We start from the raw sequence: 5,473 nt of genomic DNA, 5'->3' as shown, positions 1-5,473 counted from the left end.
ACTTCGAACGAATAAAGGAGTGTTACAAATTCGGAAATTACACAGGGGTAAAGATCGCGAAATTCATGAAATATCCAATCGACTGTAAATTCGATGCTGTAAAGTTACCGGAAGACCCTTACGGTGGATCGAGCAAAACAAACCAGGCGTAAAAGTGGAACATATGACCGGAAGCTGTGAGCAAAGGTAATTTGATCAGTTCACAGTAATCTTGGAATCTCATTGCGTGATTTGGCGAAAAAGTTCAAGACGAATCACAGTACAGCTCGACGAATTTGTTTGCGAGAAGGCTTGCGGTCTTATCATGCAAGCAAACACCCCAACAGGACGCTGAAACAAAACCTGGTTGCTAAAACCTGGTTGCTAAAACCTGGTTGCTAAAACCTGGTTGCTAAAACCAGGGCAAGGAAGTTGTACGAGAAAGTGTTGACCGAATACAACGGATGTATTTTGATGGACGACGAAACTTACGTCAAAATAGATTTTGGACAAATACCCGGTAGCAAATTTTACCTTGCGAAGCGTGAAGGGAATGATGCGGGTAGATTCAAGTTTGTTTTCGCAGATAAATTTGCTCGTAAGTTGATGAGTTGGCAAGGGATCTGTAGGAAATGTTTACAAAGAAGAATGTCTCCAGAAGAGGGTTTTGCCATTCATTCGGTCCCACAAACATCCGGTGAAGTTCTGGTCGGACCTGGCAAGCTGCCACTACAGCCGGGATGTCGTTATGTGGTATAAGGATAACAAGATCGATTTTGTTGAAAAAAGTATCAATCCACCAAACTGTCCGAATTTTCGTCCCATCGAGAAATATTGGGCGATAGTTAAGGGTAAACTGAAGAAATGTGGCAGAACCATTAAAAAACCCGCTCAAATGGAAAATTGTTGGAACAGGATGGGGAATGAGGTTACCAGCAGTACTGTGCAGAAAATGGTGGGTGGTATCACAAAAAATGTTCCGAAAAGCTGACGAATGATTTTTATGTATTTTTTTTCCTTAAAGTGCAATAAAAACCCTACAAAATGACATTTTTACTTTTGTTGTACATCATTTCTTTGCGGAGAAATGATCTATTTTATCCGACCAGATTCTATGTGAAACAGACTTTAGATTTGTATGGGAAATTTAAAACCTGTCAAACGTTATGTACTGCAGGCTTGATTTGATTTGATCCTAGACCTAGAACAAGATCTCATGCCAAATATGTGTCAGATCGGATCACGGGAAGGGGTGCTCACCAAGTGTTCGATAACGCACTAGCTAGCGGACTGTAAAGTTCTAGCCTCGAACAAATTATGCACTCAGATGCACTTCACTACACTAAACCCAGTTTCCGACCGTGGGGGAAACTCTTTTTTTGCCCAGCGATTGGGGTTTCGGACGTGTTAAAGATAACGCGATGCGCACTGGTTGGTGGTTGCAAAATTATGATCTTTATTTTGCCGTTTGTTTTCCTTCCAGTTTCGGCGCTCTGGATCTCTCTTAAACCTAATCGGCGGTGTAGCAGTGAGACGTGAGAAAAAGAGAAGTAATGCCCGTTAGCACGTCTCACTGTGGGGTTTTTAAACATGACGAAATCTTTATATCATTCTCGAACATTCCGGCCCCCTTGAAACCACCGGATTTCAACTAATTTAGTTTAGCGATTCAATTTTCAACCAACTCAAACACTTTTCTAATAGTATACAATTCAAAATTCTAGTTTTTTACTGAATTATAGCAGCATCTTTTAAGGGTGATGAACCCATTTCATATTTTTTATCTTAACTGTTCTACCCAATAATCAATTTACGTTATACAATACAAAAAGTAATAATTTTTTTTTACCACAAATTATAACATCATGTGAGGGTGATGAACTTATTTATTCCCTCGCTACCGACGCCCATGGAGAAACTTCTCTCCCATCAACTGATCTTCTTGTGTTTGTTTTGGTCTATAACTTCGTGAGAACCGATTAGATCATGCTGCATAACCAAAATTTGACTGCAGTTCGCAGCATTTCTTCAAAAAAACTCATCAACTTATCGAATTTATTGTTTCCGGGACTTGCAAATTAAGTGAAAGCCAACGAGAATGTCCAGGTAAGCTTCTTCGCTAGCTCAGCAATAACATAGCAGTGATTATGTCACATTAATTTTCAGCGAACCACACAGTCTAGGCAACACAATGGCGGTTCATCGAAAAGTTGGAAACTATGATGTAGCAGCTATCTGTTTTTCAGCGGCTTTCCCAGTTTTTGAACCTGTCCTAGTTTACTGCTGTGTGTACCCAAGAATATTTCCAGCTTTCTTGTATGCCTGTGGCTGCGGATTTCTCATCTCAGGTGTGGTATTTTCCCATCATGCAAATCCAGGCATGACAATTTCACGTTCTTTTTTAGCTATCAGTGCGGTGCCTGCGATGTTCCCAGGTGTTAGAATTCGGTGCATTGGGACGCTCAGTGTTCGAGAACCAACAATAAACCAGAATGGACAAGGGAACCAATGACCAAATCCAACTACGTCGTCTCTTCAGTCGCGATACGACCTATTTGAAAATGCATATCAATGCTTATTGTGCATCACCTGAGATGTTCCGGTAAGTTGCTTTGATTGAGTTCCTCATTTTCTTGATGGTGAACGATTCTCGATCTGTTTCAGATTTTCTGGCCACCAAAATCAGACACCCTCAACAATGCCGCTTTGAACCTAGTGTCTTCGGTGATGGGCCAAGTTGGGTTGTGCTGCTGAGGACCTCTGGAGGACAAATCTGTGCTTTGAAGTTACTCTTGGTGAAGCGAAAATAGAAGAAGAAAATTCATGAATGATTTATACAATTTCAACAAATATCACCACCTTCGCGGGGTACTTTGAGCCGATTTCCATTCATGCAAGGCTAGAACAACCTTCTCGACCAAAGCAATCAACATTCTTTCGATGTTTGAACTTACAAGTTCACGAACAAACAGACGTACAATTTTTCATTCAACCAAGGAAATCAAACTTCTAAATAGCTTAAATAGCTTTTTACCGACAATTTCCGACTCATTCTTTCTGATTGTTCATTATTTCTGACCCAAATAAACCTTTTAGGTCACAACTGACCATTTTCTGACAATAATTTCATTTCAAACTCATACTTTCCAGGGAGAAAACGGGTTTTTCAACTCGAACTGACGGCATATGTGACAAACTCTGTTCGGTGTTCTAGGGCTTCTTCTGAATGACTTGCTTACTACCGCATTGATGTTTATCGGCCAAAAAACCTTGCTTGCGAACTACAAGCTGTCTCAATAAATGACGAAGATCGAGAACCCATGGATATTTTGGAGATTCTAGTAATGGAGTGGTGTAAAACCGGCCCCCGACTCGCATCAAATGATTTCAGGTTGAGCTTATCGATTTTTGAACATCTTTATGCGAGACCATTCATCCTCAAATCTTGAATCTGACTCAATCAACTTATTCTGAGATATGTGAACCAAATGCATTATAGCAGAATTCGATTATTAATTCCTCTTTCGACATTTCCTATGAGGAATATATTTATCCATCAAATATTCTGACTCTAATCTTCAAAATGTTCAGAAATGTGTGCTAATACTTCTCGTGAATTTGAGTTGACCTTCCGCAAGTTGAACCCAGGTGAATTGGTGAGATCCGTAGTTTCTTGGACTAGATGCTGGCTTTTCTACAACACTGTCTGCTCCAACTAGACAGTAGTCAGCGTATCTCGAACCAATGAATGACTTGCTGATCCATTTTGGCAAGTTCTTTCAGGCATCTTGTCTCCAAATGCGGAACACTAGCAACTTCGTCGTCAACTTGTAGATCTCTTCTGGTTCCTCTGATGTATCTCGTCACCTGTTTTCTCAAGATGTTGACCCGGTTGCTGAACTTGTACCATCCTGACCTCTCGACGTCGGCACTGATGGCGCATCGGTGCAAACGGAAGCGCATGATGATCGACAACAAATCGTTCTGCACAGTAGGCCTCACCGTCAATATATCGTTTAACGAAACGACCGTTGAGGTGCGACACGACGCATCAAACACTACGCGTAGCTTTGTAGATGTACTTTCCGGTTTCAACACTTCGTGACGTGGAAGATAACAACCAGGATCAAATTCTGACACATTCTGACCTTTCCGACTAAGATCGGACCCATTCTGACAAATATCAACTGACAAACTTAAAGCTTTTTTCATATGTCCCATCGACAAATCTCCAACACAAGGCCTTAAGTTCTGCCCTTTGCAGATAGCCTCCCAAACTGAGGAACTGACTCATCGCTTTTCCTCCAGATTCACCCGATTGGTGCAACATACTAAGTTTTTCGGCAATGTGACGACAAATTTAATTTCCAAAATCTTTGTTGGGATTTCTTTGAACATCTGTTCTCAAGCTGACTCTTCAACTGACACAAAACTGTATTACATGATTCAAACTCAAACCTTAGCAATCATAGTTCTCAAACATTGTATAACTGACAAAACATTCTGATCTTTTGATGACTACTCGAAGGTCTAAACGGAACTATCCGGAACTCTCCCGGAAACAACCCATCCAAACTCAGTTTCTTGCAGGGTTGGACCATCGTCCGAAACTTTACACTTTCCTGAACGCAACAAATTGCAGGAGTATTCTGCCCCAATAATCATATCAATCGGACCCGGGCTCCAAAACTCAGGGTCCGCCAATACCAAATCATGAGGAATCTTGATCCCATTAAGCGATACTTTGGTGGTGGGCAGATTACTCGTGATCTTAGGCAATACATGGAAATTTATATCTTCCGAAAACGAAGAAATTTCTGACACACGAGGTCGAACTCTCGCCTCAACTGACTCTATCGATTTAGCTGACTGATTTCCAATACCTTGGACTCTCAAAACATTCCGACTTCTTCGGAGATTCAATCTTTTCGCAAAGCTCTTGGTAATAAAGCAATATTCAGAACACGAATCTAACAATGTTCTCGCAAACGTATGGTTACCAAAACGATCTTCAACCCGCACTACAGCGGTTGACATCAAAACTCGAGGCGAACGAACTTTAGCGCTTTTCGGCCTTTATGGCGCATTAAAAGTATAAGAATTGTCTGTGGTGTGTTGTGGTTGAGTGTGGCGAATGCGTGTTTGTATTATGGGGTAGGAATGAGTGGAATTCTCTTGTGCTTGAGGATTTGTGTGCGAGGGTTGACTTTGTTGATTCTGTCTAATCGAAGTGTGTTCAAGACCTTGTCCAGAAGGTCCTGGGATATTATCATTGTGAAACGATTGACTCTCGACTGTCGACTGGTTTTGTGAAACGGAGCTCTGACGCGAAAAACTATTAAAACTTTTGTGCAACATCGAATGGTGCTTTCTGTTGCACTCACGACATGGTCCTCTGCTACAACGATCCGCAAAGTGACCGGAACCCAAACAATTGATGCAGAGCCGCTTCATCTTGACCAATTCAAAACGCTGGGGCACCGACATCGCTCTG

General features: G+C 41.4%; 1 long non-coding RNA gene across 1 annotated transcript; it reads left to right on the top strand.

Annotated features, from left to right (window-relative positions):
• The first annotated feature begins 1,951 nt into the window (after window positions 1–1,951).
• On the top strand, window positions 1,952–2,758 carry LOC129746585 (uncharacterized). The gene is made up of 4 exons (XR_008737320.1): window positions 1,952–2,085; window positions 2,146–2,327; window positions 2,385–2,581; window positions 2,644–2,758. It is a non-coding gene; the product is annotated as an uncharacterized LOC129746585 (long non-coding RNA).
• The last annotated feature ends 2,715 nt before the right edge of the window (window positions 2,759–5,473 follow it).

This window comes from Uranotaenia lowii, chromosome 2 (assembly GCF_029784155.1).
Source record: "Uranotaenia lowii strain MFRU-FL chromosome 2, ASM2978415v1, whole genome shotgun sequence".
NCBI classification, from domain to species: Eukaryota; Metazoa; Arthropoda; class Insecta; order Diptera; family Culicidae; genus Uranotaenia; species Uranotaenia lowii.
The sequence above is the reverse complement of the archived record's forward strand: the minus strand, read 5'-3'. Positions and strand labels throughout refer to the sequence as shown.